At 36.3% G+C, this 15245-nt stretch overlaps 1 protein-coding gene across 4 annotated transcripts in view; it reads right to left on the reverse strand.

The window, feature by feature from the left end:
* Nucleotides 1–15245, reverse strand: part of Dpp10 (dipeptidyl peptidase like 10) — a 1373287-nt gene that overhangs the window by 337810 nt on the left and 1020232 nt on the right. The window lies entirely within an intron of this gene.

A 15245-nucleotide genomic window follows, 5' to 3' on the forward strand; every position in this document is an offset into this window, starting at 1 on the left:
TATGTATTAGAACAATCATTGTTAGCCTTTAATTACCTGAGCAGATTTCCGCATTTGGCTCACATTAATTCCCTTGAAAGATCAGGAAGCCTGCCTGACACATGGTCTATTGTGCAATGAATACAGAGTTAGTGAGAGGGCTGCTCAGTTTCATGGTTTAACAGATGAAAATTAATTGAAATATGGTCAATCTACTGTCTATTCCAAGTTGAGAGAGACAAAGAGCCACAAGCTTCCAGAGTAAGCTATTATTGATGACCAACCTATATGCTAGTTATTGGGTAGTCTAACTTACACAGACTGCCCAATAACTTTAACTACACTGCACAGTGTCTACTAGTATTGAAGTCCAGTCCTTCTACCAGCACTCAATTCCTAGTTAACCTCTTTCTCTTTTCAGTAGATTTCCCCCCAACCTCTGGAGTATTACCTGTTCTGAAAAGATCAACATGTCAGAGGCTATTACCACACCATTAAATCTACTCTGTCAACCTTAGGAGAAGAATATCATCACTTTAAATAATACATTGCTTCTGGATGGCAAGTTTTACATATTTTAAGTTTAGCCACTTGAAATCATCTTAAGAATACCTCAGACCAAAAATGGTAGCTTGAGGGAAGGCTGACAAATATACAAGGATACTTAGAAGTTAAAAATGCGTGTGTGTGTGTGTGTGTGTGTGTGTGTGTAAGAGATGTGTGTGTATGCATCAAATTAAGTGAAAGGAAAGATAACCAAATGAAAGTAATTTTGAGCATTTTCTTCTATTTTTTAAATGGTAATATCTTTTCCAATTTTATATAATTATAACTGTTTCCATGGTATTTCACATACCTCTCTTACTCCCTTAAAAATGTACCCATTCTTGACTGACTCTGGAGGCAGACCAACCAACCTGGGTTCTGATCCTAATGTTCTACCTGCTCAAAGGTGACATTTGATGAGGCTCCATTTTTTCTTCTTTGAAATGGGTGGTTACTATGAGTGCTGAGAAAGTGTGGATAAGACACATCTAGGGGGGATTCCAAGATGGCAGCTAGAGGGAGGAAGCTGAAAGCATGCCTCCTAAAGTGAAATCTTGGAGAGACACTGGAGACACACCTTGCAGGCAAGGCCACCAAGAAGAGGCCTTGACCCTTCCACACCTCCAGCCTATGCAGAGTATCTCCACCGCATGTTGAATGGAGAAACCAGGAGGGCCCCCGGGCTACCACCAGACGCCCATGCCTAGATGGCTTGGGAAGATGTGGACAAGGTGAGCTAAGTGGTATGAGGTACTTCCACAGACAACTCTGGGCCAGATCAGCATAGCCCCCTGGACAGACTAACCCCCACCTGGGGAAAAAAGAGAAACTGAGTAATAAGCAATAAGAACAATAAAACACGTAGCAAAGAGGGTGGGGTGCCCTGAGCACTGAAGAGGGGAAAGGTGAATCCCTCCCAGAACTGTAAATAAACGAGCCGGGCCTGGCCAGAGAGGGCAGGAACAGGGGCGTGCACCCAGCAACCAGGAGCGGGAAAGCTTGTAAGACTGGTGGAGGGAGGAAAACTCCACAGGAGAGGGGGAAGACCCACTTCCCATGTGAGCTGTAAACAAACATGCCGGCCAGCAGGAGCAGCAGCAGCACCCAGCAATCAGGAGCGGGAAAGCTTGTAAAAGCAGCAGTGGGAGGAAAACTCCACAGGAGAGGGGGAAGACCCACTTCCCACATGAACTATAAATAAATATGCAGGCCTGGGAAAGCTGGTGCAGTGTCACCTCCCCAGTGTGCTTGGAAAGGGCAAAGCTTGTAGCAACAGCTCGAGCACAGGAGAAATCTGAGTAAATAAAACCTGCAGGGCCAGGTGAGTGCTAAGCTCACCCCAAAGATCTGCATAAGTAATGCCTCCAGCAACAGCAGGCTGACAGCAGCAGGCAGGCAAGCCACAGCTACAGATAGCCATTCACAGAACTGTCTCCAGACTCTTTTTTTTTCTCTCCCCCTACCTTTGATGAAAAAACAACCGAGCTACACCTGCATGCTGAAAAACTTACTGAAACTGTATTGCATTTGAACTTGGGACACTTTGTGGGGTTTTTTTGTTTGTTTGTTTTGTTTTGTGTGGTTTTCTATTTTATGTTTCCCCTTTGATGAGACAACTACAGAACAACATCTGAGGCACCATTTCCAGGATTGGAGGCTGAGGGATGAACACCAAAATTATTAAGACTGAAACTTCAGTGCATTTGAACTTGGAGATTTTTTTTTATATATATATTTTATTCTTTCATTTACTTATTTTTTATTTTTATTCTTATCTTTATTCTTTTTATTTTTTATTTTCAATCCTCTCTCTGTCTCTCTAATGCCTTTTCAGCTTACGATTGCTTAGTACACTGTCTCTCCATTTGTATCTTTGAAAGTTTTTTTGTTTGTTTCCTTGTTTTGTTTTTTTCTACTCAATTATTTGTTTTTCCCTTTTCCTTTAACTTCTTTGCTTTCCATCTCCTCTCACCCTTCTAAATATTACTAGTGCTATTATTACAAGCCAGAAAATACTTAATTGCACACAGTACAGGGAAAATAACAACACCAAGGGCAATGATGGGAAGACAGAAAAAACAGGGAAACCAGTTTACCCACAGCAAAAGACTAGTACAGAAGCTAGAGGGAAATGAAGAAAACAGATACTCAGATCCAGACTCCAACAAAGTGAAGATAAACTATGCCAAAGAACCCAATGAAGCCATAAGAATAATTTAAAAGAAGACATGCTACAGGTACTCAATGAGAATTTTATAGAGATGATACTGGATATGGTCAACCAAAATGTACAGGAGACACTCAAGAAATTCCAAGACAACAAAAATAGAGAATTTAAAAAAGCAAAAGAAGAAATAAAGGAAACCATAGAAGCACTGTATAAACATCAAAGTGAAACAGAGAATATGATTAATAAAAAGATAAATGAACTTAGGACAAAAATATACAACATTAAAGAGGAAACCACCCAGGATATGGAAAACCTCAGAAAAAGAACAAAACAGAATTGTAAAACAAAATGGAAGCCAATCCAGCAGAATAGAACAAACAGGAGACAGAATCTCAGAACTCGAAGATGAAATGGTAATTAAAGGAAAAACTGAAGAACTATTAATTAAACAACTCAAGACCTGTGAAAGACCGACTCCATCAAAACACCAAACTTGACAATCATGGGCATAGAAGAAGGAGAAGAGGTGCAAGCAAAGGGAATGCATAATATATTCAACAAAATAATAACAGAAAATTTCCCAAAATCTAGACAGATGCAAGAGGCCACCAGAATACCAAACAGACCAGATCAAAATAGAACTACCCCATGACATATCATCATTAAAACAACAAGTTCATAAACTAGAGGAAGAATATTGAAGGCTGTAAGAGAGAGAAAACAAATAACATACAAAGGTAAACCCATCAAAATCAGAGCAGTCTTCTCAACAGAAACATGAAAAGCAAGAAGAGAATGGGGTGAGATCTTCTGGGCATTGAATGAAAATAATTTCAACCCCAGGATACTCTACCCAGCAAAACTATCATTCAAAAGAGATGGAGCAATAAAAGTCCATCAGGAACTAAAACAATACGTGAACACAAAGCCACCACTACAAAAGATTCTTCAAGGGATTCTGCACACAGAAAGTGAAACCCAACATAACCATGAAAGGACAGGCAGCATCAAACTACAGGAAAAGAAAAAGTAAGAAAGTAGAGAGTAACCTCAACTTAGGTACACACAATCAAACCTTCCAACAACTAAGACAACTAAATGACAGGAATCACCACATACCTATCAGTACTAACACTTAATGTTAATGGACTTAATTCACCCATCAAGAATGAAATGTTATCATTCTCTGGTAAATGGATGGAATTGGAGAACATCATTCTGAGTGAGGTTAGCCTGGCCCAAAAGACCAAAAATCCTATGTTCTCCCTCATATGCAGACATTAGATCAAGGACAAACACAAGGGGATTAGACTTTGATCACAAGATAAAAGTGAGTGCACACAAGGGAGATATGAGGATAGGTAAGACAACTAAAAAATTAGCTAGCATTTGTTGCCCTCAATGCAGAGAAACTAAAACAGATACCTTAAAAGCAACTGAGGCCAATAGGAGAAGGGGACCAGGAGCTAGAGAAAAGGTTAGATCAAAAAGAGTTAACCTAGAAGGTAACACACATGCACAGGAAGTTAATGTGAGTCAACTCCCTGTATAGCTATCCTTATCTCAACTAGCAAAAACCCTTGTTCCTTCCTATTATTGCTTATACTCTCTCTTCAACAAAATTAGAGAGGGAGGGGGCGGAGTGGGTGGTAAGGGAGGAGGTGGGGTCAGGGGGGAGAAATGACCCAAGCATTGCATGCACATATGAATAATAAAAAAATAAAAATTAAAAATAAGTACCCATTCTTAGAAAGGTGTTATTAAAGGAGACCAAATCCATTATTAATAGAGAATGAATTTATATGTTAAAATACCTCAAGATTTGAATGTCTTCCCCTGCATACTGGTAAAAAGAAATGTTGAATGTTGGATTATGAAGATTAACTTTGATAACAGGTGTAAAGATATGACAATTTCACAGAAAAAGATTTTCTAACCCTTTCTCTATTTCAATATTATAAATAGAAACAACTAGAATTGAAATTATTAGAGATAAATACTAGAAAAATGACACTTGTCTGCATCATAAGACTGAGGGCCCAATATGACTTCGTATTGGAGTCAAACACGGCACAGAGGCCAATAGTTCTTCTTCACATGTATGCTCTGGAACCCTTCTTGATTTTGATGAACATATTATCATAGATCAGCAAGAAGAACCAAATTGTGTGCCCTAGCAAAATCATCCTTATAATAATTTTACAGTAATTAAGAGAAAATGAGTTTTTCCACTTTCACTGAAGCATGTGAAAATTATAGCCAAAATCACTCAATGATTCTGCAGACGCAGATTTTAGATTCTGCATGGCAGAATTCTAAACAGAAATGAGGTCTGTGGCCTTAGAAAAAGGAACTGAGAGTGCATTTTTAGAATGAATAGTGGTCCCTGGTCAATAGAAAAGAAAAAAATAACACGTGGCTACATACATAGTCTCTCATAGAAAGCAAAAAGCCTAAGTAAGCAATGGTTGTTATTAGAGGTAAAGAAAAGAAAATAAGTCATTATTTCACTTAGAACCAAAATAGAAGGAAGAGAAGCTTGTTTGAGAAAATAAAGACTAGATGATATTGACTTTTTAAGTCAATTTTGTTGGATAATTATTTAGACTCCAGAAAAATCTATAGTGATTTGAAATGTGTAAATACTGTTAGATGTACACTCATAAACTTGACCATTACATTTACCATTACATTACTACAGAAACTTCTCTTAAATTCAATTGTAGTTCTTTAGCTTAATATTTAATATCTTTCACAAATTATTTCCAAGTCATTTCATATCTGTCTTTATTTTTATCCATTCTTTAGAATCTAATTTTTTGGTTCTCCTATTTACCATTTGATTTATAATTACTAGCAGTTTCTCCCAGTTTTGAAACTTCTATGGCTATGTTAATAAGTTACATTCTTTCAAAACTGTCTCATATTTTGTTTAATATTAGATAATAAAATAAGTAGATCAGATCAATAAACAAAATGAATTAACACAGGAAAATTAAGCTAGGAATACTTGAAGCATTCTTAAAATACAGTGTTATAGATGTTACTACAGTTCTTTGATTAATCTGTTCTTCCTTCTAGCTCATTAAAAGTTAAAAGCTAATTATCCTGAACACATGGTCAACTCAGTCAGTTTCTTAAGATGAAAAGGTTTGATTGGATTAAGTTCACTCTCTAGCCTATTATCCTGAGATCCAAGCATGCATTTTCACTCTAGAACACTGCTAAATAATCATTATTGCCTTTTAATTGAATTTTTTTCCCAAGAATTTGTATAACAAAAAGAAATACATAGTAGTGTATCCTTGCTTAAGAATTTCAGGTAAAGTCAAACACAAGGTGGTACATGCTGTTAATCCTAATACTTGGGAATCTGAGATAGATGGTCATGCTTGCAATCCATCCTGGGCTACATAGAAAGCTCTGAGCCAGCTGTCTAAGATACATAACAAACTCTGTCTCAAGGAGACAAAAAAAATAAAAAGGAACAGCAATGGTGGCACACATACTAATTCTATCTACATGGGAAGAAGAAATAGGATTATGGTTTGAGTCCATCTTGGTCAAAAAACCTAGTGAGATGCTATCTCAAAGAACAAGCCAGGCCTGGCAGTTGACAATCCCATAAATATGGGAGATTTATGTAGGAAGATGACAGAGCCTGAAGTGAACCAAGGTAAAAAGCAGGAGACCATATTGAAAAATAACTGAAAAAATAAGGGTGTGGCTTAAGTAGTAGAGGTCTGGCCTAGTAAGCACAATGCCATGAATTAAATTGTAATCTTGTATTTTGAACCCCTTAAACCCAAAGCAGATAGAAAAACATTTCACATAACAGTATGGTTCTTAACGTGGTTTTGACATTAAGAACTGAGACCTCTGCGCCTACCTTACCTATTAAGAATAAGAACTCAGAGAGTAGAGTTCTTATCAGTAAAGTTAGAGCTATGAATGACTACAAAATATTCCTTTTTTCAGAAACTTTCTGAAAATTAATTAACCACAGAGCTAGCTAAGCCTCTACATCATGAAATGCCCCAACCACAGCCAGATTTTCACTTTGCCAAAACAGTCTTATCTACTGATGCTCACAACCCTAGCCCTATACATATCTCCAGTTCCCGCTTCTCAGACCCCCAGAAGCTTTCACAATGTTGTCTTCCCCGACTGTAATACAAAATAAACTCAGATTTGTTAGCAGGCTGTTCTGGGGTCTTATGAGAAGTTGACAGTTAACAAAATTCACTTTTCTTGTACATCAATGTAAAGTTACCTTATTCGATTTTGTTGATGTTATTACTGATAATGTAAGCATGCATTTAATTTTGACATGATAATTTGCTTTTAATGTCTCAAAATTAAAGCTATCTATAAACTGTTTTCAAAAAGTGGAAAAAATGTTGACAAATCAGTTCTATTAGATATTTTAATCCAAATGTGAACTTCATTTAAAATAATCTATTTTTGATATGCCTGAAATAAAATTCCCATAGCTTTCCATGTTTTTTAAAGACATGTATGATCAATGAACTGAGAAATTAAAGATAAAAATTGTAGAACAGAATAATGAAATGATTTGCAGAGGAAATGGTCAAATCATTTTAGCAAGGATTTGATAAATATTGAGTTAAGACTTCAGTCCTTAATTAAACATACCAATGGTAAATCAAGAATATCGAGCTATTCATAATTGAAACACAGCAGGTCCTTCATTCAGTGCTCCAAAAACACTGCTCACATCAATGCAAAACTTTCCTTACATGTGAAAGAGCCCCAGGCCATGAGAAATGGCTGCCTTGTCCTTTTCTTTACCTCAAAATCTCATTCCATGCACATTTTTTCCCAGACATTTGGAAGGAGGTGATCTTTCTCCCTTCCAAAAAAAAGCTCTGTTTTGTAACTAAATCAATGTGACCTGAGCTCTTAAATATCTTTCATTTTTGCTTCCTCTTACTTGTTAGTTTTACTTTTCATATTAAATATAGTTCTCTTTACTAAAAAATAAGCATGCTCTTTCAGGTCTTTTGCACTGTCCCTGACTTTTTTTGCTGTCACAATAAGTAAGCCTCATTAAACTTTGTGTAAGGGATTTCTGCCTCATTCTGTGTCCTCCAGACCTGCTATTCTCAATATCTATCTTCTGAAACTGCAATCTTCCAACAGCACTATTGACCTGCAATCACCAAATCCAAAATGGACTTATGCCACATTTAATCCCCCTCAAGCACAGAGCAGATTTTAAAATACTCTTCTTTTGGCTTTGAGCCAATTCCTAGGTCTGGTATTATTTCTTCAAACATTTCTATAGGTTCCCATTGCTATTAAAACAAAGGCATCCTTCAAAGCTCAGCTCTAGGCTTTAAAAGTTTTTCCCCCAAAGTCTTTTCTCTGAGTGATCATTTTTACTGACATCTTGCTATATTAATCCTCAAATCCTGACCTTTCCTGCCTGTATTTCCAGTGCTATACAGGATTACATAAATATCTTAGGGATACATGAAAGTCAATAGAATAAAGTAAGCTACTCAGAATTTTGTTTACATCATCCCTTCTAATTCCATAAACATATAAAGCCTTATGTTTATTATATCTCCTTTGTATTTTTATCTGCTATAAACTCTTTCCTTAATCACTGTTAGTTTTTAGGAGTTTTTTTATACCTCTAGGTTATTCCTTCACACACCCAAACTCATTCTATAGAAAACTTAAAGTTGTCTCACATTCTTCAAAAAGCATCATGCTTACTAATGTTACAGTATAAAATCATACATTCTATAAAATTGTCCCAATCAGCTGCTGCTGTGTACAGTTCTCAATGTTTCTTACAGTTCACTCCCACTCAAATTTGCTCATGACACCCACTAACAAATGCCCTAGGCCAATTCAGACTTTTCATCTGTTTCAAAGCATGGTTAAATGCCAACTCTTTTAAAGTTCTCACCTAATACTTCTATTTTCTGAACTTTTATGCAAGTCATTTAGTCTTTGATCGTACAATTCCTTTGAACATTTTACTGTCTAATTTTATTTGGCTGTAATGTGTTTCTTTTGTTTTTTAATTACTTTAAATTCAACAAGAGGCCTCTTATGAATTTATTTTTAACAGCTACATAAGGACATGAAAATTATATGTATTTGTGAGGGATGTATAATGCTTTTGATATATTTATCTATTGTATAATGCTTAAATCAAGTTAAACATGTTTATGTCTTCAAACATTTATCATATCTTTACGGTGAATACTGCTAAAATCCTTTCTTTTAACTTTTGGAAATTCACAGTAGATAATGGGTATCCATCATTACCCGACTGTGAAACAGCAAACCAATACCTCTTACCCTTAACTGTAATTGAGGACCCATCGGTCAACTTCTCCCTGACCGTTTCTTCTCCATACTTTCCCGAGGTTCTGGTAAACAACACTCTACTCTCAGCTTCTTTGAGTTCACTTTTTTGACTCCACATATGAGTGAAATCTTTGTTACATGTTATTTTATGTCTGTTTTATTTCACTTAACATAATGATCTCCAGTTCCACACATCTTGATGCAAATGACAGGATTTTATTCTTTTATGGCTGAATGTTATTCCATTGTGCATATCATTACATTTTCTTTAACCATACATCAACTGATGGACACTTAGATTGTTTCTACTTCAAAGCCCTTGTGAATAGTGTTACAATGAACATGAAAGGGAAGAGGTCATTTTGACATGTTGATTTCATTAATATTGTACATATTCCCAGTAATGTGATTTTACTGGATAATATAGTGCATTTATTTTTAATTATGAGGAACCTCTATACTGATTTCCATAATGGCTACACTAGTTTACATTCTTCCAACAGTATGTAAAGTTGTCCTTTTCTCTGCATTTCACCAGCACTTATTATGATTAGTCATTTTTATAATAGTCATTCTTACCAGGTTGGAGATATACAACATTGTGGATTTTATTGACTTTTCCCTGATGACTAGTTATGTTGAGCATTTTTTATATGAGTGTTGGCAACTTGTATGTTTTCTTTTGAGAAATGTATATTTAGGACTATTTCCCATTTTTTATTAACTTATTTATCTATTTATTTTTGCAATTAGGTTTTTAGAGTTTGTTATATGTGTGAATATGATACCCTTGTTAGATATATAAGTAGCAAATAGTTTCTCTTATTCTGTAGGTAGTCTTTATAACTCAGTTGAGTTTTCCTTTTGTTGTGCAGAAGCTTTTTATTTTGATATAATCCTATTTGTCTAGTTTTGCTTTTATTTTCTATACTTTTGGGGTCTTGTCCAAATAATTCCTGTGAATTTCCTGTCCAGAAGCCTTTCCCATATATTTTCTCTAGTAATTTTATAGTTCCAGATATTATGCTAAGGCTTTAATTCATTTACAATTGATTTTTTAAAACTGATGAGAGATAGGGGTCAATTTTCATTTCTTTGCATGATGATATCTAATTTTTCCCAGCACCATTACTGAAAGGACTGTCCTTTCTCCCACACATGTTCTTAGCACCTGTGTCCAAAAGAGTTGGCTGTGCATAAAAGAAATGGAAAAGAAAAGGTTGGGGCTGTGTAAAGTTGGTGCAGTAGGTTGGTCATCAGGTGGTGAATATGGAGGAGGGAGGGATAGTTTGGTGACAGGTTGGGGGTGCTGGGAGGGGGAGGTAAAGGCAGGAGGAGAGAGTGGATGAGAAGGGGCAGAAAGAGTAGTTGGGAAGGGGAGCAATGGATTGTAGCACAGGAGAAGAAGGGAGCATGAATGGGGTGAGATTAGGGATAAGAAGATAATGAAGGTGAAGTTGATAGTACAGAAAGTAAATAGAAACAAAAATAAAAACAAAAAACCTCCATAATAATAAAGAAAAAAGCAAAAAAAAAACAAAACAAAACAAAAAAAAAAACCAGGTTAAGAACAATTGAATTTCAGTCTTTGGTTTAACTTCAGGAGTTATTCCTCCAGCATCAAGTCCTGGTATTGGCATATAAGCAGAAGCTCTAACATGGTCTCAACAGGTGACTGACTTGTGAGCAGTGTTTTGTTCTTCTGTCCACCAGTTGTTAGGTAAGGTAGGTTTGCCAGATCATGCAGAGTGGTCGGAGCTGTTGTTTTTGCCAGCCAACAGCTGTTTCAGTTGCAGCTGTTTGGTCAGCTCCTCCCCCAGCGAAGTGGGGCAGTTCAGTTTTGAATGTGCCATCTGGTTCAGGAGATCAGCTCTGTGATCCACATCCTGCTCTGCTTTGGGAGGTGGCTTATGACCTGCCCCTACTATTGGCCTTTGCTGCATTTTTGTGTTTACTCAATGAGACTTTGTTGCTGAGGATAGACAGCCTCTTCAACAAATGTTGCTGGGAAAAGTAATTATCTGCTTGCAGAAAACTGAAACTAGATCCATGCCTATCACCCTGTACTAGTCTCAACTCAAAGTGGTTTAAGTACCTTAATATCAGAACCAAAACTCTGAAGTTAGTAGAGGAAAGAGCAGGGAATACTCTGGAAGCAATAGGTATTGGCAAGGACTACCTTAACAGAACTCCAGCGACCTAGCAACTAAGAGAAAAGATGGACAAATGGGACTACATGAAATTAAATAGCTTCTGCACAACAAAAGAAATGTACTGTAAACTGAAGAGACCACCTACAGAGTGGTATAAAATATTTGCTGGCTATACATCAGACAAAGCACTTATAACTAGAATGTACAGGAAGCTCATAAAACTAAACTCCCCCCAAATCAATGAACCAATAAAGAAGTGGGCAGCTGAACTAAACAGAATGCTTTCAAAGGAAGAAGTCCAAATGGTCAAAAACACACGTTAAAAAATGTTCACTATCCCTGGCCATAAAGGAAATGCAAGCCAAAACAATATTAAGATTCCACTTCACTCCTGTTAGAGTAGGCATCATCAAAAACACCACCAACAAATGTTGGCAAGGATTCAGGGGAAAAGGAACTCTCATACACTGCAGGTGGGAATATAAGCTAGTATAACCACTTTGGAAAACAATACGGAGACTTCTTAAAAATCTAAACATAGATCTACCGTATGATCCAGCAATACCACTCCTGGGGATATACCCAAAGGAATGTGACTCAGGTTATTCCAAAGGCACCTGCACACCCATGTTTATTGTGGTACTATTCACAATAGCCAAGCTATGGAATCAGCCAAGATGCCACACTACTGATGAATAGATTAAGAAAATGTGGTATTTACACACAATGGAATTTTATTCAATCACAAAGAAGAATGAAATTTTGTCAATCACAAGTAAATAGAGGAACTTGAGAACATCATCTTAAGCAAAGTTTAGCCAGGCTCAGAATGCCAAAAATTGTATGTTCTCCCTCATATGTGGATTATAGACCTAAAACAAATGCAGTAACATTATTGGACATGGGTTACACACTAAGGGGACAACACATACAGGAGGAATAGGGAAAGGGAAAGAAACTTGAAAATGGTTGATGTGCTTACTGTAGAGGAGTGAATACAACATTCTTAAAGTGGCAGAGGCCACTATGGGAAGGGGACCAGGAAGTAGTAAAGAGGTTTACTAGAGATGAACTAATATGGGTTGTAATACACATGTACATGGAATCAGTGGTAGGAATCTCTCTGTATAGATATCTTTATCTCAAAATAACAAAAATGCTATGTCTTTCTTATTATCTCTTATGTTTTCTATTCAACAAAACTAGGCAAGAGGACAGGACAGGTTCTGCCTAGAAGCAGAGGTGGGGGTAAGGATAAAGGAGGAGAGGACTGGGGGGAGAGGTGCTCCAAACAATGTATACACACATGAATAAATGAATAAAAAATTAAAAATAGAAAGTGTTGGGAGGATGAGGAGAAAAGGAACCTTCATACACTGTTGTTGGGATTTAAATTAGTGAAGCCACTATGAAAATAAGTATTAAGTTTCTTCAAAAAAGTAAAAATAAGGCTGGGCTGTGGCTAATGTGGCAGATTGCCTGCCTAGCATGTAGAAGTCCCTGAGTCCAAATCCCAGTACCCCCCCAACACACACACATGATATAAATAAACTAAAAATGGAACTGCCAAATGGTCCTGCATATATTCAAAGAAATGTAAGGCTGAATAAAATAAAGACAATTGCATACCCATGCTTATAACAGCACTATTCACAGCAGCCAAGTTATGGAATCAGCTTTGGATAAACAAAATGAGTTATATTCACAAAATGGAGTATTATTCTGCCATGGGTGTACTAAAAATTGTCTTGTTATCCTTGTTAAAACCTCTTAGCAATTCCCCACACACTGACTCCTTGACTTTGATCATTAGCTATAAATTCCAAGCTGTATTGGTTGCATTTGGAGTCAAGTTCAGACTCTTCCCCTGTTGTAATAGTTTTGAATATAGCCTTCCTTCCTATTCTAATATGTGCCAGAAATTTTTTCATTAATTCTACCTTGTAAATCTAAACTTAGATAACCTACTTTCAAAATGTTCCAGCACTAAATTTATAAAATTAATACACAATTATGCATATGTGTGTACTTAATTTAGTATGCTATAACAGATATTTGTAAACTATAGCCATGGGGCAAATGTAGCTCACCAATGCTTGTTTTGGGAGATAAAGAACACAGTCATGTTTATTTATTTACATATTTTCTGCTTTCACGTGACAAACACAAAACGGAACAGTTGCAGCATAGCCCATTAGGATCACTAAGCCTAGAATATACACTCTTCTTTCTTTTTAAGAAAAAAGCTTGCTGGTCTCTGTGTTAGACTAGTAATTCAAAGTACATATATTTTACTTACTATATTAACAAATAGTAATTCATTCTCTGATCACTTTTGGACTTGCAAAGTATCTATATACTCAAAAGGGGTTTTGTTGTTGTTGTTTAGTTAGAGATTTTTTTCTCCTAGTGTGACATTAGACACATATTTGTCTTTAAATGATTCAAATTCCTAGTAAATAGGATAAAGCTAGGTATTCAAAAGAAATATATTTTCCCAAAAACTAACCAGAATAAAGGTCATCTTTATTTAAAAGTCATCATAATTGTAAGTAATTATCATTAATTCATGTGGAAGTGTCAATCCTATGAATGGCACTTCATGTGATAAAGAGCCCTTTCCAGAATAGATAATGGAGCAGTTCATAGCCACTCAACTAAATGATGTTTTTCTGATTTGTAGCTAAAATGTGAATAGCAGCAATTTTCACATGATCATTTCATTCTCTGGGTTATTTGCAAAAAAGATCACATAAGAGGAAAATAAAACTCCTCTAGAATTTCAAATATCTCTTCCCACCAGAAGGGTTGTTTGCATAACAGTAGCATAAGCACAGCTTTAACTGGTTCTTAACTTTTTTCACTAAAAGCCTTTACCAAATGTTTTCTCATCTTCAAACTCATACACTCAATGATGTCTGCCTGAGTGGTCTAGTCTATTGAAATCAGTAGGCAAAAGGAAGATGTAAGCGACTCATACCTTCTCTTCCTTAAGTATGGCATATTAAATAAACATCAAATTGGCTGTGTTTCCATGGTCCTAAAGGTCAGGAAGTCAGCAGTGCAGTGAATTATGCAGGGGACAGAGTTTATTTTAATGTTACATCTACACTGCAAGATATAGATAAAAGAATGAGGCTAGGCAAACATCTGAATCACTTATCTATTTTGTTTGTCACTCATTATCTTGTCATTATAAAGGGATTAAACTGAGTTGACTTCAGTTTCCAAATGTGTGTTAAAAGAATGGGTGGGTCACCAGCAATCCTATGCAAAATGACACTTTTCTAAGTTGAGGTTCCCTTCCAGTACTGCACCATACTGCAAGTGTGGGGCCATCTGGTCCTCACTACACTGCCCTATGGTAACCTGTCTACTGCTGTGAGTAATATACCTCTTTGTCTCTCACCCAAAGGCCTCAGGTTTCTCTACATGCAAGCACTTTGTCAAGCTAACTTGTTAGACTCCCAGTAGGGTGAAATTTCAGCCCCTTCACAATTGTTCATTTAAAAGACTTCTTCCATCAATTGTAAATATCTCCTTTTCAAGGTTTTAATTCTACTTTCTATACCAAGAAAAAATGTCCTCAAACTGCATAATGAGATTTCATTACATTTATCATAAGTCAGATGATCCTTTACCAAACTTGCAAATTAGAAACTCAAAATGATTACTATGTATCTAATTGCAGTTTTATTATTGACTGTTATTTAAAGCTCTGAGTTCTACCTTTAAATATCCAGCTCTTCAGGATAACCAGCCATTGCTTAGGTTTTAGGAAACATTCTTGGACTCTTCATGGCTAGTCCATAAGCTTTAGTAAATTCACATTGACCACTGTCAGCTTTCTCCCAATGGCAAATGTGCTTACTCTCCAATATCATTGAAAGACTACATCCATCTTATCAAGATGTAATGTCTTTTCACTGGTCTTGAATGCAGTATCTTTGTCTATCCAATGCCAGCTAATCTTAAGCATGTTTTCTTTTCTTTTTTTTTTTTTTTTCAGTACTGGGGCTTGAAGTCAGGGCCTACACATTGAGCCACTC

The sequence above is a fragment of the Castor canadensis genome, chromosome 4 (genome assembly GCF_047511655.1).
Source record: "Castor canadensis chromosome 4, mCasCan1.hap1v2, whole genome shotgun sequence".
In the NCBI taxonomy this organism is placed as follows: domain Eukaryota; kingdom Metazoa; phylum Chordata; class Mammalia; order Rodentia; family Castoridae; genus Castor; species Castor canadensis.